This window comes from Mus musculus, chromosome 7 (genome assembly GCF_000001635.26).
Source record: "Mus musculus strain C57BL/6J chromosome 7, GRCm38.p6 C57BL/6J".
NCBI lineage: Eukaryota > Metazoa > Chordata > Mammalia > Rodentia > Muridae > Mus > Mus musculus.
This window is the reverse complement of record NC_000073.6, coordinates 6,749,512-6,773,692: the sequence shown is the minus strand read 5'-3', so window position 1 is coordinate 6,773,692 and position 24,181 is coordinate 6,749,512. Positions and strand designations below refer to the sequence as shown.

The 24,181-nt window shown below is 43.4% G+C and overlaps 1 protein-coding gene across 22 annotated transcripts in view; it reads right to left on the bottom strand.

Moving 5' to 3' along the window:
• Positions 1-24,181, bottom strand: part of Usp29 (ubiquitin specific peptidase 29) — a 236,662-nt gene that overhangs the window by 193,528 nt on the left and 18,953 nt on the right. Inside the window, exon 3 of one of the 22 annotated variants that reach the window (NR_153507.1) lies at positions 3,554-7,404. The exons of 20 other annotated variants lie outside the window; for them this stretch is intronic. The gene's annotated coding sequence lies outside the window, so the exon portion shown is untranslated. Of the gene's footprint in view, positions 1-3,553; positions 7,405-22,223; positions 23,799-24,181 lie in introns of those variants that run through there. One more of the 22 variants, NR_153590.1, reaches the window with a different exon arrangement.

Genomic DNA, 24,181 nt, shown 5'->3' with positions numbered 1-24,181 from the left:
AGTATATATATAATTTTAAAATTCACATTTGAATAGATTCATAGAGGTAATGGCTCTCAGGCAGGGAAGGCCTAGGGAATGAAAAGACTTTAAGGAGATACATGCTGGCATGGCCCCATGATCTCAAGTGTTTAATGGTTTTCAGAGGCCATTTTGTTTTTAAATTTTCTTTTTTATTTATTTTTTCATAAATGTATATATCAAAAAAATAAAATAAATGTATATATTGTATGCTGTGTATACTATTCTTTCTCACCTCAGTGGATTAATCCCCTTTGTCCTCTATAGCTTCATTTGTACTTTCATGTTACATATACATCCATGATTTGTACAAACCTATTTAAAATCTAGAAACTTCACAAAAGCAAAAAATATGAGTCTTTCTGAGCCTGGCTTATCTCCTGTTATTCCTGTATGTGGATACTGCCTTGTGACAGTGATCTGTGTACACAGGAGTACATGTGAGTGTGGCTATAAACTACAGGATTAGAACTGAGATCAGGACAGGGGAAAAAGAGGAGGTGAACAAGTGGGGATGTCAGGGCAACAGGATGCTTGTGACATGAAAGGAGAAAGGAGGTACTGAGGGTGGAAAGATACAAGAGAAGATGGGGGATGGGGGATGGGAGATGGGGGATGGGGAGAAGAGCTAGGGAGAAGAATCAACAAAAGCAACTTTTGTTCAAAAATCCATAATGAAACCTAATGTTTTGTATAATAATTAAAAACAAACTTTAGGAATCCTGTTTTTAAAGTGCACTCACATTCTGGCAATTAACATAAATATTTTTCTTTATGGAAAATAATCTACACACATATATCTACATGTATGGATAGATAGATAGATAGACAGACAGACAGATGATAGATAGATAGATAGATAGATAGATAGATAGATAGATAGATCGTTCCCAATTTCTGTATCCACATCTCTGTTCATGGATACCTAGGCTGGTCCCCACATCGTAGTTATTGTGAACAGTGCTGAAAAAAAAAACTTGATGTGCAAGTATCTGTGTGATATACTGACTTAAATTCTTTTGGGTGAGTAACTGAACAGAGTGGTATGGCTGGGTCATATGGAAGGCCTATAGCCCAAGTCTTAAGAAAGCAAGCAAGGAGAGAATTAATAGAGATACCAGGCCTGACAACTGGCTCCCAAGTTCTGCAGCCTGGCTATGTCATGAGGCTGAAATCTGTCAAAACAGCATCTAAATCTTCATTGATTCATTTGAAATAAAGTCCAAACTTGCTGTGATGTCAAACATCCTAAGTCTTGGCATTTAGCAAGGAGTGACATCAAGACTGAGGCTTTAGAACACCAGCCCAAGTTACATTGTAAGTTGCAGGACAGCCTAAACTGCATAGCCTGGCACTGTTTTAGAGAAAAACCGTAAAGACAAAGGCAAGAAAGAGAGATACGAACGAAGATGGCTCCGTGGGTAAAGGTGCTTCTCACCATGCCTGATGAGCTGGTGGGAGGGGAGAACCAACTCCAGCAAGCTATCTTCTGACTTCCACCCAGGCACATATATGCACACAAACACACAAACATAAGTAAAGCAAGAGAATGGAATTTTATATGTCACAGTAGTTCTCAGGCTTCTTAATGCTGCGACCCTTTAAGAGAGTTCCTCATGTTGTGGTGGTCCTCAACCATAAAATTATTTTGTTGCTACTTCCTGTTATGAATTGTAATATGTGTCTGATATACAAGATATCCAATTCATGACCCTAAAGAGGTCTCAACCCACAGGTTGAGAATTACTGATTTACTACATAAAAATTAGAGCACTGACCCAATGTATTTGAGTTTGCTCATTATCTCTGCATTCAAATGATCAACTTCTAATTCTTGGAACTAGACTTGTTATCAAGACCATCATCACATCCCTTCTCCTGTGCATTGAAACTCACACTGAACAGTAAGTTATGAGTTGCGAATGAAGATTTACTTTTGCAACGGTTTCTTTTGTGTCTTTGTATCAACCAAGTCAACACACATACACACACACACACACACACACACACACACACACACACACACACACAGAGGAGCTATAGAACAATCCCCTTGAGTGGTCTTGGATCTCAGAGGAGCTAAGAAATCTTGCCTAACAAGGTGCTGTTGGAAGAACTCAAATGCAGACAAGACTGACTTGGCCAAGCAGTTGCCTGTTGCCTCAGACAGTGCATAAGAACTTCCCGGCATGGTGAGCACTCTTACCAACTGACTATCTTGCCATCTCAGTATCAACAAATTAGAATGTACAGTATAATGATCATGTTGTAGATTCTCCATTATGTATGACATCACCCCCATTTCACCATAGGCTGTGTGCTAATGTTAGTGGGGGCTAAGTTAGCAGAGAAGCACCTGGTGGGCAGCAAACAATACAATACTGAGTAGTGACTGGTTAAACAACCACCTTTCAGTCAAAGCTGGTGACTTCTGGTTCTCCTACTCTTATAAGTTAAAGTTCAGGAAAATAGAAGGCATTATTTCCAAGATATCCCTCGACAATTTAAAATTACATTTGTGTATCACATGTATGTATGTGGGAGAACAAACATGCCCGAGCACTTGTGGCCCAGCCTGAGAATCTGAGAATCCTCAGGACTCACATGGTAGAGGAGAACTGACTTTTGAACCTGTAACTTTTGTCCTGACTTCTGTGCTCCCAGCTCCACAGGTCCTGGGGCTTAAATTCAGGCAATTAGGCTTGAGGGCAAGGCTGCTTCCTGCTAAGCCATTTGTTGGCCCTCCCATATGTCCCTCATCATCTGCTGTATTAAAATGGCTAAGCCTCCTAGGCAATTGTGGGCAATTTTCACTCCTTGCAATATTTGTACCTGAGGCAGCTAGAGGCTTTCAGAAAGGAAGCTAAATGGGAGCTGCTAGAAGCTTTTCTCAGCCCCTAGACTGCAGTGCTGTGGAAATGATAGGAAAGGGAGCTTTTTGTAAGGTGTTTGAAAGGACTGTTAGGGGAGGACACCTTCTCTCTTCAAAAGAATTGGATTCAAACATCTGCCTTCCTGCTCCACCCCCTAGGAGTATGTGCATTGGATTCAAACATCTGCCTTCCTGCTCCACCCCCTAGGAGTATGTGCATTGGATTCAAACATCTGCCTTTCTGCTCCACCCCCTCGGAGTGTGCGAAAGCCTCAGGGTTACCGGGATCCTGATTCAAAGGTCGCCATTCAGTGACCTTCAGACCTCTGATTGATTTGGGAGCCTCCAGCCCTCTGGCCCACTCGCCTCTCCTGGGACATCCTGGGCAGCCACTCCAGACTCAGGGACGCCAGGAACCTCTTTTCCTTAATCCCTCCAGCTGCCGGCTGGAGGCCCCGCAGGGGCCAGGAAGAAGGCTCATTTCCCTGACCCCAGCAGAAGGGGAGGGGGAGCTGAATCCTTGGGCCTGCCACCCAAGAACCTTATTTCTATACCAAGAGGGTTTAGGGAATGCTGCTATCTGGCTAGGGAGGAGAAGGGGAAAAATAAATACATTTCAACACTGTTAAAGGATAAAACCACATTGAATTGTTAGAGACAGACGGTGTAAGAAAAATTTTATTGAGGACTGTCCCGCTAGATATAAGGACCTTGACAGTGGATTTTTTTTCTTCTTCAATTACATTAGTTTATTTATTTTGCATGAAGGGGGATAGGCACTTGTGGAGATCAAAAGACAACTTGCAGGAGTCAGCCCTCTCCTTTCCATGATGGAAAGAATGCCCAGTCCTAGGCATTCAAGTGGCCCTGCTCTTACCCAGCTGAGCCATCTCACCAGCCCTGGGTTTTCCTATGGAGCTCGAGGGATGAAGATACACTGTAACTCCAAACACAGTGTAGGGTGAGTTGGAGATCTATAAGCAAGAGTCGGGATCAGGTCCATGGATAGGAAAGGTCCCCCATGGAAACATTGTGATTTTCTCCACTCTGAACCAGCAATCTTGCTGAACACAGGGTGGGGGTTGGAAGGAGAGATGCCACCATGTGGGATTAGGAAGGTGATCAGATATGTCAGATGTGGGGGTGTAGGCTCTTGCTAATATAAGATTTTGCACAGAAGTCCACGGATCCTCCCAGAGGTTTCTGGAACTCCATGAAAGTCTGATAAAACCTAGAATGTTTGAGAATATCCTACAGAGGGAAGGTGTGGACCCTGGTTATATTTTCATATTCATGAAGATAATATTGGTAGCTGAGGGTGTGGATTCGGCTCCCATTCTCTTCTGGAGAAGTGACTCTCAAAACTTTCCTCCTGCTGCAGCAGAAAGGGTAGAAATAAAGCCAAGATCTCCTGCACCTCATTCTGATGGCCCTCAGCATTCTTAAAAGCCTCAGGTTCATGCCTCTTCTGAGAGTCCCTTCTCATGAAGAAAGAACACAGAAACTCCCTAGTCCCTGCTCCATTGCAAACTCTCTGAAGACATCAACAGTTTCAACTCATCACTTGAGTGTCATATTATGGAATGGCAGGTGGCTCCTCTCCTGAAACCCTCATCCCTCCTTTCATAATGTACAAAGGAAGAATCTTGAGGCACACTGCCCAGGGATGGTCAGGTGTAAACTCTAAGTCAAATCTTGTCAAACACTAGCAATGGAGTACTCAGTCACAGCTTATATTCAGGGATCAGGGAATAAACAGAATCAGGCCCCTGCTACCTGGCAGTGGTTGGTCATGCAGGCCTGTGTCCAGCGCTCTGAGGACTGAGGTAGGAGGACTGTGAGTTCCAGGCCAGCATGGGTGACTTGGTGAGACCCTATCTCAATGGCCACACATCACCATAGAAAAGTCAGGCTCTTTACCTGGAAGTGATAGAGCAGGGAGCAAGATATGGGCAATCAAGGCAAGGAAGTTTAAAAAGTGAATAGGGATCTGATGCTGTGGCACGGTTGGTAGAGCACTCACCTAGCCTGCACAGGCCCTGGGTTCAATCCTCAGTACTGCAAAGAAAATAAAATTTAAAAAAAAAAAAATGAATGGAGTCACGTGATACTACGCTCACACACATGCCGAAGAAAACACAGGGAAGAATGTGAAAACAGACAAATAGAATTACATCAATCTTAAAAAAACAAAACAAAACAAAAACCAAAAAAACCTTCTATGGCCATAGGATACAATGGTTGACAGACTACAAAGGCAGTTTGGGGCTGGGGGGTGGGGGGTGGGAGGGAGGCAGTGAGATCACTGGTAGGTGCTTTCCCAACCTGAGCTCTGCTCACACGATGGAAGGAAAGAAAGACATTTCAAAAGTTGTTCTCTGCCCTCTACACGTGTACCACAGTGCTCCAGCATATGCTGTACACACTCATAACATTTTAAAACAGCAATCTATAAAATGAGGGGCAGTGCCTCATAAAGCACTGCAGTTTAAATATATAAGGGGACTCCAAGACCTCAACAATTTGAAGGAGCAAAGTAATGTGGAAGAAGAGATGGTTTGGCAGTGAAGGTACTGGCTTCTCTCTTCCAAAGGACTGTGGATCAGTCCCCAGCACCCACAAGGTAGCTCACAACCACCAGTAACCCCAGTTCCAGGGCATCCATCACCCTCTTCTGGCCTCCATGGGCACCAGGCACACATGTAGTACACAGACACAGATGCAACCAGAACACTCACAATAAAATAAATCTTAAAAAAAACAACTCCGTTTTATCTCTTAAAAATGAAAAAGACATTAAATTACTGTCTCTCCAAAGATATAAAATGGCCAACAGTCGCATAAAAAGTCATCTGATGCCATTAATCACTAGAAAATTACAATCTGAGACAATGATGCAGCATCACCAACCAATTAGGATGGCTGCAGGGTCAGCAAGATGGCTCAGATGGTAGAGGAGCTTGCTAGTCAAGTCTAATGACCTGAGTTCAATCCCTACAAGGTAGAAGGAAAGAAGCAACTCTTGAAAGTTGTCCTCTCACTTCTATTACATGTGCCAAGACACATGTGTATGCATGAAGCCACACACATACAATAATAAATAAATAAGTTAAAAGAAAAGAAGCAGAAAACGAGGAGGAGGAGGAGGAGGAGGAGGAGGAGAAAGAAGAGGAGGTGGCAGCTGCTGGAAGAACACCTGGAACCACCATCCTTATTTATACATCCAAGGATTTGACTGCCAGAAATAACTGGAATCACATAGCATTTGTCATTTTGGTGTCTGCTCCTTTCCTACTTAGCTTAATGTCCTGGACTTTTACACACAGAGCATGTGTCAGAATTTCCTCCCTTTTTGTGACTGAATAGTATCCCACTCAATGGGCATGCCACATTTTATTTGTTCATGTATAGATAAACACGTGGCTCTTTTCTGCCCCTAGATTGGCATACATAATGCTTGTATGACTGCAAGCATAACAAAATCTTCAAGGCCCTGTTTTCATTTCTTTTGGGTCTATGTCCAGAGTGGAACTGCTGGATACAGACAACCAAGAACTTGTTTTTCCAAATGACTGTTGCCCAAGCATAGTGTCTGGAATTCGGGAACTTTGAACTATGCTTACAAAACAGCCCTTAAAGATTCCTCTGCTAAGACTCTGTACAGACGATCTCCTTCAAGATACAATCTCTGTGTGTTTGTATATAGGGGTGGTAGAGCTGAGGGTGCCCTTGGGTGCACATGTTCATGGAAGCCAAAGGGCAAACTCAGATGCTATTCTCAGTCACTATTCACCTTAAAAGGAAAAAAAGAAAAAAAGAAAAAAGAAAAAAACACAGAATCTCTCAGTGGCCTAGAACTCAACAAGTAGGTTAGGCTACCTGGCCAAAGATCCCTACTGCTCTATTTTGGCAGCACTGGGGTTACAAGTGCACAGCACCCGCCTCTCCTCCCCCCACCCCCCAACCCCCAGATTTTGTTGGTCTGTTTGCTTGTTTGTCATTAACATAGTTCTGGGCATTGAACTCATGTTCTCCTGATTCTGAAGCAAGCCCTTTGACTGAGGCAGGAACTCTTAGAATATCCATTCCACTGGGGCTTAGGAAGATGAAATAAACTGATGTTGGGGAAACCAATAACAGAGGAGGTTGATGGCCTACTGGACAGTCAGGCGAATGCTGAGAGGCGTGGTCTTCAGTCTAATGGGCACTGGCCAGTTTCAAGCAAGGAGGTGATGCCCTCCAATTTTCCTCTTGAGAAGATCCCTGTGGCTGCCAAGTGCTGAGTTCATCAGAGGCCACTCAAGTCGGGGAGTGAGGGAGACACAGGGTGACCAGGAACACAGGTACAGCCATGGAGACATGGAGATGAAGGGGCATGGGGGAGACCTGTACAGGGAACAGCTGAGTTACTGTGTAGGACGTAGGGCTGATGGCAGGATGGGAAGGTGCGACATGAAACACCGTCTTCTGGACATGGCATGCAATCATGGACACACAGCAGATGTGGCTACCTGCACAAACAAAAAAGCAAAGTCATGAAAGTTGGAGGGGACTTGTTGGAAAGAAAAAGAAGAGGAGGAGGTGAAAGAGGAAGAGGAGAAAGAAAGAGGAGGAAGAGAAGGAGAAAGAAGGAGGAAGAAGAAGATGAAGAGGACAAGAAAGGAGAAGGAGGGGGAGACAGGAGGAGGAAAAGGAAGAAGAGGAGGGGGTAGAGGAGGGTGTCCCAGGAGTGGGAGAGACATAAGAGAAGATAATGGGTGAAGTGAAATTGTGAAAAGGGTAAAGATTTAGGACTGGCAAGATGGCTCAGCCATTCAAGTGCTTGCCATGAAAGTTTGAGGACTACAGTTGGGATCCCCAGAAACCCACGTAAATGTTGGGTGGCAGAGGGAGCCCGACTGCGATTCCAGCCTCTGAAGGTAGAGGAGACCAGGAACCCCAGAGCAAGCTGGCTAGAAAGTCTAGCCATATAAGTGAGCTCTGGGTTTGATTAAGAGACTCTGTCTAACCTCTGGCCTCCGTACATGTCTGTGTACGTGTGCTCACACATATGCAAGCACATGCGTACACACACATGCACACCACACACACATGAAAAAAAGTTAAAATTATATGAACAAAAACTTAGGTTTCTGATGGAATCATTAGAGCCTCCCTGTTTCCCACCTCTTGTACCAGGTGGCTTAATGACAGACAGCCTTTGCTACTCAAATGGAGACCATGTTTAGATAGAAACAGTTGGCAGTGCCTGGGCAAGTTTATCCCAGAGCTAGAGGAGGGTGAGGCGCTAGTTTTCGCCATGTGCTGAGCCAGCAGATGTGTCCTTGGATCCGATGACAGCTATGGGGGTGGAGAGAGCTAGAGGCAGAGATGCAAGAAGAGCTGAGGTAACCCAGCCCAGACTTAAGCTTCCACAGTTGCTCTGGCTTTAGGCAGCTACGTCATCTGGGGTGTTCTACCCCACCCCTGTCCAGTCCCCTCTTTTAAAGAATTTTCTTTAAAGACTTTTCACAATCAAAGAAGTATGTGCTCTTTGTAGCTGTGTTGGAAATCACACGGGAGTTGGGTGGGGTGGGGAGCGGGGAGGGTTATCAAAGATGAAAGAAAGAAAGAAAGAAAGAAAGGAAGGAAGGAAGGAAGGAAGGAAGGAAGGAAGGAAGGAAGAAAGAAAGAAAGAAAGAAAGAAAGAAAGAAAGAAAGAAAGAAAGAAAGAAAGGAAGAAAGAAGTACCCACAAGCAGGTAAACTGGAGTCTTTTCACTCATTCTTTTCCACGAAGATCTATTCATAAAAAAAAAAATGAAAATTCGAGAATACTATGTTTTTCATCACTTCCCAAGTGAAGGCCTGGTAGAATTTTGTTTTAAGTGTGGGGAGTCACAGAAAGGAAGTAGAAACCACACTGTCTTAATGGAGTTTTCATATTCCACATGCTTTTACTGTTCCCGCCCTCACCCTGCCCCCCATACAGTACCTCATCAGCTTGCCTTCCACTCTGATCAGACATTATTTAGAGATGTCATCTCTGGAATATGAAACATGTTTACCAGTCAACTATTAGTAAATACTTAGCCGGGATATTATATTGTCATTATTGTTGGTTTTGTTTTGCTTTTGTTTCTCTCTCTCTCTCTCTCTCTCTCTCTCTCTCTCTTTTGGTTTTTCAAGTCAGGGTTTCTCTCTGTAGCCTTGGCTGTCCTGGAACTTTCTCTGTAGACTAGGCTGGCCTCAAACTTACAGATATTCTTCTGCCTCTGCCTCCTGAGACATGCGTGTGCACATAAATGTATTAGTATGTATGTGTATTCATATGTGTGTGTAGAGACCGAGATCAACCTGGGATATGATTCCTTAGGGGCCATGCACCTTATTTTGTTTTGGGGTTTTTGTTTGTTTGTTTGTTTGTTTGTTTGTTTTTTAGACAGGGTTTCCCTCCCTTTTATCTGGGACTCACCAATCTGTCTAGGGCAGCTAGCCAGGGAGCCCTGGATACTGCTGTTCCCATGAATCAGGACTGATATTATGAGCCTCCACTGTCCTGTCCATCAGCTTCATGTGGTGCTGGGGATCGAACTCAGGTCCACATGCTTCCATGGCAAGCATTTTACCCAGTGAATAGTTATCCAAGTCTGGGTGGGTTTTGTTTGTGTTTAGGAGGAGGAGGTGTTGTTTGTTTTTCTTTTTAAACAGACACATCTTGCTTATTTAGTTATATTCTAGTTTGATTTCTATTGCTGAGATAAAGACCATGGCCAAGGATTGATTTTATCTCAGTTTATAGAGGATAGTTCATTATGAAGAGAAGGCAAGGGAGGAACGCAAAGCCAGACCCAGAGGCAGGAACTGAATCAGAAGCCATGAGGGAACACAGCTTACTAGCTTGCTCCTGTGTCTGCTTTGTTATTTAACCAAGGAATATGGTGCCCAGGGATGGCACCATATTCAGTGGGCTGGGCCCCTCTGCATCAGTCATCAAATCAAGAAAATGCCTTCACAGACTTGCTTACAAGCCAATCTGATGTGGACATTTTTTCAACTGATGTACCTCTTCCTCAAGGATGACTTATTCAAAGATTTCTCTAGCTTGTGTTGACAAACAAACAAACAAAAAACATACTGACCTGTACAGTATATTTCTGTATCTTAGAAGCAGGCTCTCATGAAACCCAGACTGGCCTTGAGCTTTCTATACATAGGTGAGGATAATGTGACCTTCTGATCCTCCCGTCTTAACCTCCTTAGTGGTAGAATTATAGGAGCACACTATACATCAGCTTTGTGCTTCAGGCTGAACCCAGGGAGTTGTGCATGCTGGGTAAAAACTCTGCCAAACTCAGCCCTGGGGTTACTCTTTTGAGGCTTAGAATTATTTTTGCTCTATCTATCTATCTATCTATCTATCTATCTATCTATCTATCTATCATTATCTATCAATCTAACTATTATCTATTCATCTATTATCTATTTATCTCCCATCTATCCATTCTGACTATCACCTATCCACCCCTTATCATCTTTGTATCTATAATTTAACATTCAGTGATTATCTTGGCAGCTATTTATCAATCTATAATCCATCTGTCTCTTCATCGTCTATCTTCTAGTCACCATCAATCTATGTATCTATCATCTGAGTAGCTATCACTTATCATCTATCTATTATTCTGGATCTTATCTCATTAGAAACTGTATTATGTTAGAAATTGTAATATCAAACAGAGCTTGCGCTCATAGATAGCCCCTGACCCCCCCCCCATACATTCATTTTCCTACACCTGACTTTATCCCTCTTCATCTAATTTAGATTCAATGGTCCATCCTGACAGTCATTCCATTGATATCTAACAAATTACCATAAATGTTGTATCTTAAAAAAAGTTCAAGTCCCATGGTGGTGATACAAGCCTTTAATTCCAGCACTCAGGAGGCAGGTATCCGTGGAGTCTGAGGTCAGCATGGTCTACAGAGATAGATCTAGGACAGCCAAGGCTAAACAAAGAAACCCTGTTTCTTGGCAGGGAGTAGGTCATAGCCAGGCATCATGACACATATCTTTACATAGCAACTTCTAGGGCAGTCAGGGCTATAGTGAGACCCTTTCTCAGATAAATATTTTTAATGTTAATTTGTCATTTCACAGTCCAATTGGAGGCCAGGAAAGCTCAAATGGACTCTTCACTTATGATTCTCCAGGACTGGGTTCTATTGCATAGGCCTTGGAAGAAGAATCAACAGGTCTCTCTCTTTGCCATTTATGACCTCAGTATTGACCCACCTTAGTGATCCTCATCTCTTAAGGAAGAAGTGACTGGTGTGCAGCACCTAGACTTCCTGCCAACATCAGCATCTAATCACCAGCTCTTTGGTGAACCTTGTGAAATGTGGTTCTTCCTACCCTCTTCAAGACTGCAGGCAAAAGCAAAAAATGGCCAAACTCTTTACAAACCTAAGGAACCCTGAGCCAGAACCATCTGGCCAGATCATTGCTGATTTCCTAAACTACAGAAATGACATGAATGCCAAGTGTGGTGGCCCTCACCTTTAAACCCAGCCCTGGAGAGGCACAGGTAGGTGGATCTCTGTGAGTTCAAGGCTAGCCTGGTCTATATAGCCTACTTTAGACCAGCCAGGGATACAGAGTGAGACCCTGCTTCAAAAAAAAATTATCATGTGTTGAAGGAGTATAAATACAATATATATATGTATGTGTGTGTGCGCTCACGTGCTTTTTTTTTTTTTTTTTTTTTTTTTTTTTTTGTCTACACACATACATGCCTGAGGAGTTGGCTACCCAAAAAGCTAGAGGTACAGATGGTTATGAACTACCAAACGTGGGTGCTAGGAACTAGACCTAGGTACTCTGCAAGAGAAATATGTACTCTTAGCCACTAAGTCGTCTCTTCAGCCCCAGGGATTTTCTCAGTTGGGTTCATTGAGATGGGAAGACACCTCCTGACTGTGCAAGGCACCATTGCCTGCTGTGTCTGGGATGAATGAATATGGGGGAGTTAACTGAGCAGAGACAAGTACAGGATAATACATTTCTCTCTGTTCTTGACTGTGGATATGAAGTGATGCCTCACATTTCTACCTCCATGCCCTCCCAAAATGATGGACTGTAGCCTGGTTGGCTTTTTGTTTGTTTATTTGTTTATTTGTTTGTTTGTTTGTTTTTCAAGAAGCTAAATTCTCATTATGTAGTTTTGGCTGTCCTGGAACTCACTGTGCACACCAGGCTGGCCTCAAACTCACAGAGATCCGCCTGCCTCTGCCTCTCAAGTGCTGAGATGAGTGCCACCTTGCTTGGCTTGAACTGGAACTGGAACTATGAATCAAATAAACCCTTCTCCTTTAAGTTGCTCTTGTTAGTGCATTTTATCACAGCAATGGGAAAGGAAATTGAGACAACATTCATGATCAGTCATCTCTCTATAGCCATCAGCTGCAGGAACTTATATCCCCAAACCTTAACACATAGTGTATTTACTTTGTCGAAGCACAGTAAGATGACTAATTGCTCACCAAATTCATACACCGAATTCCTCATCCACTCAGAAGGTGACTATAGTTAGAACTAGGGTCTCTTTTAGTGTAATGGAGTTCAGGGTGAATGCTAAGCTACTATGACTAACATCCTTATGAGAAGAAAAGAATGTGACTCAGACACACACAGAGGAGCATGTGATCTGACAAGAAGATAGGCACCTGAAAGTCATGAGAGGGAACTGTGGAACAGCCAACCAACTGTAGGGTGGGGGTGGGGAGTAGAAATTAACAAAGATGACTCTATCAAGTAGGAACATTGCAAGAACCAGAAGACCTGGACATGGGCTCTAAGATGGTGCTTTCTGTATATGACAGGGAAACTTCACCTGTGAACTCTCAACAACATTGTTGCCTGAACAAGACCAGCATAGTGATACCACCAGTTGACATGACAATGATGGGGCACCCTCACAAGGCCCCACCTCTACAGGAAGAGCCACAGGCAATTAATAACTACAGAGACATGGAGAATCGGTCTTCTCCAGGGACAACCCCGATAGAGCATACACTCCAAAGCAGTCACATAGGAGCAACACTAAAAGGACTTAACAGGAGGGGTGTGTGTGCGTGCGTGCGTGTGTGTGTGTGTGTGTGTGTGTGTGTGTGTGTGTGTGTGATGCATTTGATAGGGACTGGGGAGATGGCACAGGAGGAATTGGATGTGAGGAGGGGGAGGGGTGGAAACGTTGTAAATACAGTTCTCACTTACAAAACTCCCAAAACATTTTCAAAAGAAAGAAAGAAATTAACATACAAAAGGCCCTGCGAGGAAAAACTGGCAGCTTTACTTCACCTGGGCTTCAAGAAATCAGAATGCTCTGGAAAGCCTGAATTGAAGGAACCCAGCGGGGTGGGTAGTATGTTAATGACCCGTAAAAAAGTCACTGCCGACCTCACTGCTCCCCTTGTCCCCATTCGCGCCTTCTGGGAACCAAGCCCTAAGGCAGGCTTGGTGTAGCTCTCCCCTCCCCTTAACCTCTCTCCTAATGATCTCTTCCCAGTAATGATCCACCTGGCTCTCTACAAACACCTGGAAACTTTAGCATCTGCCTTCTAGACTCACATCAGCACCTGGATCTTGGAGTTTTTAGCCTCCAGAAAAACAACAAACAGTCCCTGCGTCTGCTAGTACTCTGTTGTGATGGCTCAAGCCAATGAATTCAGCTCGATATCTGAAATTATAAAAAGACAATACTCGATTTACTTCTTCCCACAAGAGAGAGCTAGGCTAATCCGGAGTCTCTCTGAAGCATGGTACTGTTCTATGAAGGGTCTGGGGGCAGCAGAGGACAGGTGCTGTCCAGCTTTCAAAGACAGAAAAGGACTGACATTAACGTCATCTGCAGAAGTGTGGTCTCTGGAGTGAGACCCCGCTGGATTGGTTGGCATGCAGAGGCGTGTTTATCAGACTGAGTCCATCTTTGATGGGCCCGGCTATCCAAAGCAAAGCAATTGTTTGGCTTGCAGAAGCGTGTCCACCGAGGCGAACCGTCATTGATCAGTTGAACGGGGTTGTATCTGATTCTGATAGCTACTTCCTTCCCTGGCTATGAACCAATATAGCTTTTCCTTAGCTCACGGGAACTTTCTTACTCTTGACATACTGTTTTTCAGGTAACTGTGGCCCCAGTATACTGCAGTGGACTGAGCCAAGGACAGCTGTGCATTACTTGAATGTGGGAATGATCATTGTTTCACCATGTGTGCCTTGTTGGGAAATTTGCATGAGAATGAGTCAAGGGTATGCACATGACCAATTTTAACTTTTGTTTACTTATTTTTTAATTTTAAGATTATATTCATGTATTTATTGTGTGCATGTGTACATATGTACATAATATATGTATGGACATACATACACATACGTACACACAGATCTGTGAGGATAAATTGGCACAGGTAAATCTGGAGCCATCAATCCCTCACAGCCTACAATTATGCGTAATTTTCTAAGGAACACTAGAGCCCTTCAGTTTGGAGTTAAAGATGCTTCTGGCCCAGGAGAATCTGGTGTGACCTGGAAGTGACTTGACAGATTCACCCAAAGACCAGAGTAAAGCCAAGCCAAACGAAACCAACCAACCAACCAACCAACCAGCCCAAACAAACAAATGAAAAGCAAAGAAAAAAGTAGAAGAAATAAAATAAAAGTCAGGGATAAGTAAGGTGACTGACTAGTTCTGGAAAGTTCGGTGATCAATGAAGAGAAAGACAGTGTGTGTGTGACAACATGGAGGTGGCTGTTGACCTTGAAGAGAGGGTTTTCGATGGAATGGCAGCAGGTAGACCTGACTGGAGCCAAGCTAAGAGAAAATGTGTGGAGACAATGCAGTCAGCTCTTCAGAAGTGATGTCAGAAGCTGACACAGACCCATGACCATCATCAGCACACAGAGATCCAGGAAGGAAGTGAGGAGAACCTCAGAGGTTGAGTAGGCCACTTGGATTTTGTTCTGATGGAGGTGCACAGCCATACAAGGCTTTGGGCAAAAGGATATGTGTGTGTGTGTGTGTGTGTGTGTGTGTGTGTGTGTGTGTGTACACATGTAATGGCCAGGCTATGCTGTGATAGACAGGGAGAACATAAATAAAATGACATCAGATGCCTGGAGAGACATGTTGGCCACAAGGGCGTGGTCATGAGGATAGACACAGACTTAACATGAGAAGTTGGTGGTCAGCCTTCTTAGGCAAATATGGAGATATGGGGGTAGAGCCCTAAATCAGACTACTCTATCAACCTCCTCCCGTTCTTCTCAGAGTCAAGGGAACAACACTGAGAAGGGGTGGGAATGTGAAGTGCTGTCTTCTGGACATGGCATGGCTGTTACAGTCATGAACTCACAGCAGCTGTGGATACCTGCCGAAGACCTGACCAATATCAAACCACTCAGAATTCCAACACAGAAGGGAGAGGCTATTCCCAAGACCCCACCCCTCACTGAGAACCTACTGGCAATAGGTGACTGCTGGGAAAGGACAGTCAATTCTCTTTGAGGGTATGGTTTTGGTAGCTGACCCATATCTCACAGTCTATTCCAAAATCATAAGAACATGGGTAGACATAATTGAACTCAATGTATAAATTTTTAAAAAAGGACATGAATATGGGAGGGAGATTTGTGTGTGTGTGTGTGTGTGTGTGTGTGTCTGTATGTGCCCAAGGAGCAGTCTCAAACAGTCCACATGGAACTGAGAGTCCACAGGAGCCTTCCAGCCAACATCCTCACCTCAGTATGGCCCCTTCATTTCTGAGCTAAATGCCAGGTTGGGACTGAGACATGTCTCCCTTGCTCCCTAGTATGCAGAGCTGGGTGTGTGGAGGGGAGGGGAGATAGTTCTGCTTAGAAGAGCTGTCCACATAGTTTCATAAGAATTCCAGAGACGCAAAGTTCCCAATCAGCAAGAGACCACCCCTGCCTGCTACTGATTTTCTGGATCAAACCCTAGTTCCTTATTCTTACCAAATTGTTTGCCCATTTCGGGAAACTGATAATCTCCCGTCACACAAAGGCTCTCCATTTTACAGTGGCTAACACAGAAAATGGTCCCAAGTCATACCCACTGCACTAGATTTCAAACTATACCCCAAACAATATAAATATTTTCACTGGGATGGTGAGATGGCTCAGTGGGTCAAGCCTGGTGACCTGAGTTTAATCCCCAGAAGCCACAGGGTAGAAGAAGAAAGCCAACACCAGCACACTGTCCTCTGGCCTCCATGCACAGGCCCACAGAATGCATGCCCTTCCCCCACCACACACAGTAAATAAAAATGGAACTAACTATTTAAAGGAATAAACTTGTTATTTTTTTAAACATTCACGATTATGACCTTGTATCAAAGTACAAATACACACATACATATACATACACACATACAAATACACAGTGGTGAGTTTTTTGTTTGTTTGTTTGTTTGTTTGTTTGTTTAAAGCGTTTCATGAGCTGATAACAATGTAGCTCCCAGAAGTACTCAGGTAGAAGAATTTTTAAGTCAAATGTCTTCCTGTGCTTAAAAACCTCCTACTCTCTCCTGGGGTGTTGTGACAAACTGGGCTTCCAGCTAAAGCACCTCAGAGACCTTTGCAGGATCCAACATGGATTTTTCAGAAAGGTCACAGAGAATGGGTTAAAGGTACAAATGCCAGAGGAGAGGACGTGTGGCAGGAGTCCAAGGCGAGGGTGTGGTGGCCTTCACTATGTTGGAAACAGTGGGGTGAAGGATGAGGAACAAATTATTTTAGGAGACAGCACCAGGGAGCCTGGTGATGGATGGGACATAGCAGGTGTGGCAGGGACAACACCCATGTTCCTGCCCTGGGTCCCTAAGACAAACTATGGTTAACAATGTGTGGATACTAAGTCCTCTCCGAGTCAGAGTCTGATGGCCACTTCAATTCTGGAAGGAGGTAAAGTATTCCCTGTCCAGCAGGAAAGACATTAAGTTCGGAAAGTAGATTTTTGTTGTTGTTGTTTATTTGTTTTTGTTTTTGTTTGTCCCTTGTGGGACTCCATGAAAGTTCCAAACGGTTCAAAAGTCAGGGGAAGGTTTGAGGAGATGGCTGGAATGGTAAAAGACTGGCTTTACCGTCTTGCTTTACATGAGGTCCTGAGTTCAAGCCCTCAACATCCACATAAAAAACTCAGCTATGGTGACAAAGCTGTACCGGATCTCAGAACTAGAGGCAGAGTCAGGAGGATCCCCGAGGCTCATGGGCCAGCTGGTCCAATGGAATGTGTAAATCCCGATTCAGAGTCTCTCAAGACCCTGTCTCAAAGTTAAAGAAGACTTCTGGTGTCAATTTTTAGTTGACACAAGGTAAAGTAAGTCTGTGACACAGCCCTGGGGTCCCAGCTTCTGGGGAAGCTGAGGTAAGAGGGTCCCAGGTGCCGCTACCCACTGGGCAATCTTGCCTGCATCAGCTTGATAGTTTATTCAAGGGGAGGAGTGATGAGATCAATTGTGTTGTTTTTTTTTTTGTTTTTGGTTTTTTTTTTTTTTGTTTTTCGAGACAGGGTTTCTTTGTGTAGTCCTGACTGTCCTGGAACTCACTTTGTAGACCAGGCTGGCCTCGAACTCAGAAATCCACCTGCCTCTGCCTCCCAAGTGCTGGGATTAAAGGCATGTGCCACCACGCCCGGCTCTAATTGTGTTTTTTACCAGAAATTAAGATATCAGACTTATCCATGTGGAGACCCCAAGAGCTAGCGGAAATAATACTTAGGAAGTCAGAAGAGAGTGGGTTTCAAGATTGGTTCAGAAGCCACATGGGAAGCCTGTAGGTATTGGCACATGCCTTTAATCCCAGCACTCTGGAGGCAGAGCCAGGCAGAACTCTTGAGTTAGAAGTTCCAGGACAGCCAGGGCTACATGGAGAAACCCTGTCTCAAAAAAGCAAAAAAAGAGAAACCACGTGGAAGATTCTGATTCCTTCTCCTGAAAGGGATCCAATACAAAAACAGTTTTGATGACCCTCAAAACTAAGGCTCTTAAAACCTTCCAGGGACCACAGGAGGAGGTAACTTGGTAGAAGAACCAAGGACTACTGGAGGAGGTCGCTTGGTAGCTTGACCAGCATGGAGGAGGTCCTAGGTCAATTTCTGGTAACAGACACAAATAAGTAAAAAAATAAAACCTTACCAAACCAGAAAAACTTGTCTAAGATCAAAGATGTGACCCTGATCAGTTTACTATTTCACAATTCCCTCCTCTAAGTCTTGTCCAAATGACAAATTCTTAAGAAGACCAGACAGATGATCTAGCTGACATGGAGCAAGAAGGAATGTCCATAGAGCAAAGACTAACAGTGCAAGAGACAAGACTTTGACTTTGTTGTGACCACAATAGTTATCTACCTGGATGGATATTCATCCCTCTAGCAGGGAGAGAATATACCACTTGTGAATGGATTGGTGAGCTCAGAAAAGCAAGAACACCATGCAACAAAGCATTATGCTGATCATTTTATCAATGTTTCTAAAGAGGCAAGGAATTGGCAAACTATGACCCATGAGTCAAAATGTGTTCATAGTCTGTTCTTGCAGGATCCACAAGCCATGATTTTCTTGTTTGTCTGTTTGTTTTTGAGATAGGGTCTCTGAGATAGTCAGAGTGGGCATGGCTTAAGAATGGAGTAACCAGGGTCTAGAGATGGCTCAGTAGTTAAGAGCACTTGTTCTCAGAGAGGAACTGGGATCAGTTTCCAGCACCCACATGGCAGCTCACAACTATCTGCAACTCTAGTTCCAAGGGAGTCAACACCTTCTGGCTTCTGAAGCCATACATGTGTTATACACATATGCAGGCAAATAGTCATATTCATAAAATTATTTTTAAAATCTTTAAAAAAAAAATGGAGTGACCAGGTCAAATTTGAGCCATTTTCTTCAAGATGGCTCTTGTCACATGACCCAGAAGGAAAGGAAGCAGTCCTAGGCAGAATACTGCAATAACAGAAATTGTGTGTGTCTGTGTGTGTGTGTGAGAAGGGGGTGGGGGGGAGACAAGAGACTGAGACAGAGACAGAGAGGGGTGTATGTGTGAGTGTGGGCATGTGCCCGGTGCCTTTGTAGAGACTGAAGAACAACTTTTGTTCTGGTCTATCCTTTCCACCTCATTTTTGAGGAAGATCCTCTTTTGTTTTTGTTTTGTACTATGTTGCATGCTGCATACTTAATGTTAGCTGTCCAGCAAGCTTCCAGGAGAGTCTCTTATTTCTGTTCCTCATCTTGACAAAAGGAATACTGGGATTACAGATGTACAGATTTTTTTTTTTTTTTTTTTTTAAGCATTCTGGTATTGAGTTCTGGTCATCAGACTTGAATGGCCAGGGCCTTTTACCTACAGATCCATCTTGCTAGGCCCGGACAGATTATATTTATGACTATTAATTATACTGACTATATGTCTGGAGTTTTTATTTACTTCAGTTAATAAATTCTTCTTTTTATTGAGGCCAAATTGAAGTTAAAAATCTTGCTTTAGATCCCAGGTCATTTATGTATTTTCCTCTTTTTTTCCCTGGTGACAGTAAATTCTATGAGACAGATGGGAAATATATTTTGTTCACTGGTATAGTCTCCTTGCCTAAAACCATGTCTGACATTGCAAACATTGCTCAAACATTGTATGTGAGTGGTTTTATTATTCATTTGGTACTGGTCTCACCCCAATCCCAGCAGTCTCATTTCCATGCAATACAATGTTTGGCTTCATTTTAACTCGTTTCTACATGCCCCAGACCCTAGTATATATTTCATATGTAATAGCTCCCTTGTACCATAAGAAATAAGAGACTAGATGCCACATCTGTTTTAATCCTGTGGACCCAGCATGGCCTAGCATACAAAACCCCATTCCCTAATCCTCATTGGTAGAATGGTAGACTAAATGGATTGATAAATGGTAAACTGGAGTGAAGTTAATGCCACTGTGGTTGGTAGAAGCTTCTGGAATGAGAATCTGTGACTGTATAGGGTCTACAAATAGTAGCCAACTTTCTCCAGATCTGGAGAGAGCAACAGAATTCTTGCATAAGCTAACAGTGAGTTAGTCAGGGATTCAGGGAGCCCTCCCTTCCCCCACCAATTTAGGTTGTCTCCAATTGTTCTGGCTTAGACCCTTTCAAGAGCTGTTAGCTGTTGTTAGCCACAGAGTCAGGTTCACTCTATTACCATGGAAACTGCAGCTGGAGTGGGAAAGGAAGGGATTGAAATTTTCCAGCTCTTCGACAGGCTGGGAGGAGGTAGGAGGTGGGAGAGGAATCTGACCAGCATACCGTCCTCGTCATCTTCTCGGGTCTCAAATAAACTTAACATTCAATGTTTAATGAAGGTATGAGACCAGAAGTCATTCATGTGCACATTTTCTCTCTCTGTCTCTGTCTCTCTTACACACACACACACACACACACACACACACACACAAAATTAAAAGAAAAAAATTAAAACAGGATGTAGTTCCAAGCAGCCCAAGCTTATAAATTGCTGGGCGTTTTGTTTTGTTTGTTTGTTTGTTTGTTTGTTTGCTTGCTTGCTTTTGGTCAGGCCCAGTTTCTGAGCTCCCTTGTAACTGTGTGGTTGTTTGGAGGCGCATGTTTATCCATTCCCTTGCAATACAGCTTTCTTTTCTCCTCCAGTTCTTTTTCTAAAAGTATTAAGGCCGTCTTCTCTCTCAGACTTAACAGTTGCATTGCTGTATTAGAGTGCTAGACAAAGTACAGGACAGCCAGCAGATCCAAATTGGACATCATTCTTGTGTGTGTGTGTGTGTGTGTGTGTGTGTGTGTGTGTGTGACTGTTTATGCAAAATTCAAATTTAGCTGGGCTAGTCTGTGTTTCTTTTGTAATTTCTTAAATCTGGATGCCCTAGCTCTCACACTACTTTTTTGCTGCTTTGCAGCAGAGGCAACATTGGTTTTATCAACTCCTCTATAAGACCGTTCACCATCCAGTAGAACAGTAGACCACCGAGTCTCAACCTTCCTGATGCTGCCACGCTTTGATATAGCTCCTCATGTTGTAGTGACCCCCCACACACCATAAAATTAACTGTAATTTTGCTACTGTTATAAGTCATAATGTCATAAGCCTTTGGAGATAGAGGCTTGCCATAGTGGTCAAGACCCACAGGTTGACAACTGCTGACGTGGACTCAGGCCTTAGTCACTGGGAGAATAGTTATTGACTGGGTTACAGATACGGTTCAGTTGACAGAGTGCTTTCCTAGAATGAATAAAATCCCGAGTTGGACCCCCAAGACTCAGGATGAGCAGGTAAGATGATCAGAGGTTCAAAATCATCTTGGCTATCATAGCTAGTTTGAGGCTTGCCTAGACTTCATTAGATTTTGTCTTTTAAAAGAAGAAATGGATGGTCGGTGGTACTCACCATTAATCCCAGCATTATTTTAATCTTAGGAACTACAGATGAAATGCTAACATTATTACTCTGTACAAAACACATGAAATACTAACACGCTGAACAAATAATAGCATGAGATTAAAAATTAAGTTACTAACACATTTCATTTAAGATTCACTATGTAGTCAGGTGATGATGGTGCACACCTTTAATCCCAGCACTCAGAAGGCAGATCTTTGAGTTTGAGGTCAGCCTGGTCTATAAAGTGAATTTCAGCACAGCTAGAAATACACAGAGAAACCCTGTCAAAACAAAACAAAACAAAACAAAAACAAAAAACAAAAACAAAACAAAACAAAAAAACCCCACAAAATAAATAAATAAATAAAGTAAAATGAAAGAAAGAAAACAGAGAAAAAACCCATGTCACTGAACACCTATTCCCTCAGATCCTTGGGTATAATACATAGAGGCCGTCAGAGGAATTGGTGAGGAGCCTATAGCTAAGGGCATGTGCAAAGACCGGCAGCCTGACTTGGAAGTAGACGGGAAAGCTGGGTCAAGAGACATGCGCAGAGCAGAGTAACTGAGAAACTTCAGCTCATAGGCTTCCAAGCAGGGAGATACCTCATGTGGCTGCCCTCAGCAGCCCATTGGGAGGCAAGGATTCAGTTGATGACAGCACAGCCCAAGTTCCCTAAAGGTTAAAAGATCCTAGATCCAAAGAGTAAAGAACAGAGAAAGCCCAGGCAGGGCCTTCTCCTGGGGTACCCCCACCCACGCCACGCCAAGTACCTTTGCGCTACAACTGCTGTGTTCTCTCTCAGAACTTGGCGTTCCTAATTAGCATCGACCAGAGGAGGAGAAGACCCTAAGAGGCTTAGCGAGGGGTCTGAGGATTCTTTGCCAAGGTAACTGACCTTTAAAGCTTTATTGAGATTTGATTCACGGAAGTCAAAACTGCACCAAGCATACAACTCAGTGTTAATGCTTCAAGGAAATTTATAAAGTGGTAGTTCCTTGCTCTCGACCTCTTTCCGGATCAGCTGTGGGTCATCGCCAGCATTTGCTCTCAGAACACCTCCACCCACCCCTCACAGGAAAAAAAAAATCCCCTTTCTACCAGCCCGTTTGTGTGGGTTGTGACTCCCAGCCGCAGGGAAGCCTCCATCCGTTTGTCTTTAGGCTTTCCATTCCCAGCATCTCATAGAAGTGTAATCTTCGCTATTTACCATCCCTTCTTTTAACTAATCAAGGTTGCAGTTTTATCAGGAGTTTGGTATCCCTCTTAAATGGTTTGAGAAGCTCAGAACTGCACTGCAGGGGATTCAGGTGAGTTGTGGGGAATACTGAGTGTGACTAGAGAACGGAGGGCTGTCCCCACCCCCCACCCCCAGTCTACTCCCAACCCCATCCTCAAGTGTGGCTTCTTTGGCCAATTTCTCTTTACCCTGGATTGAACACGTTTGTTATTTTTTATTTTACTGTCGGGAAGACTGTTAAGGATGCTCTCTTAGTTCTCTGCCTGGCTTGGCTTTAGATCTAGGCCCTCTCCCTTGCTAGTAAAGCAACTCTCGTGTCTTAGTTCTCGGGGAACAGCGGTTTCTGGATTAAACGAAGAGAAAGTGACTGCATAGATTCAGCCATGTGGCTGAAAACATTTCCTCTCCGTTTCCTGCGGGGATTCTTGCTTCCATCTGTGCATTCATCCACCTATCAACCTCTTCATGAACTCACAAATAAAATAAAATTTAAAACCAAACCAAAACAAAAAACAGGCTGGATGTGATGGAAAATGCTCCTAGTCCCTGCACTTGCTAACAAAGGCAGAAAGTTCTCTATTAGTTTGAGACCAGCTTGGTCTACACAGAGACTTCTATGCCAGTCAGGGCTATATAGGAGACCCTGTCTCAAAAACAAACAAACAAAAAGAAAAGGTAAAATCCTCACCAAGGCTCCATGGCTTCAAAATGGCAATTTTAACTGTATAGAAGTCTAGTGAGATATAGAAAGTTTGGAACGGAGCAAGTTTTTGAGTGGTTATATTAATCTAGCTGTGGGATAGTTTTACTTATGAGCTCACTATCTTAAAAGTATAACCTTTCTGTTAATTTTTGTGTGTGCATGTGTGTGGGTACATGCCTACCACAACATGTAAATAGAGGCAGGAGGACAACTTTCAGGGATTTCTTTCTTCTTCCATTGTATGGGGACCAGGGGATCAAACTCAGGTCGCTAGACTTAGCAGCAAATTCTATTACCCACAGATCTATCTCATCTACCCATTTAGACAGGGTCCCTAGGCCAGGGTGCCCTCCTTCCCCCATCTAGCTAGGCAAGTGTGACCCTTACGTAGCCGTCTCCATTTTGTGCTGTGCTGGAATCACAGGCCTACACTGCTATGTTTGGTTGTACGTAGTGATGAGGATCGAACCCAGGGCTTTGAACATGTTAGACAAACATTTTACCAACAGATCTATACCCCTAGCTAGGATCCTGTGTTTGGGAAGAAAAAAGAAATGGTGGTATTACATTTTGTTAATAAGCTCACTTTAAAACAAACAAACAAACAAACAAAAAAACCAGTCCAGGTCAATTTGTAATACAAAATTATTTGCTCACTTGCAGTTGATGGAAATTTAATCCTCCATCCCCCAAGATTATTTTCATAATTTTGGTACTTAATGTTTTTCTAATAACAGCTGTTCAACTCTGGAAATGAGGTGTTTGCTTTGTGCATGCAGGTTTACTTGATATAATCAAATGCTAGAGCATAAAGAGCGTACATAGTCTGTGGAGGTAGAAACATGGGTTAGAGTCCCAACTTCTCTTCTTTTTCTTAACCTTTTGAGGCCCACCCGGGGTTCATCCACAGAAGT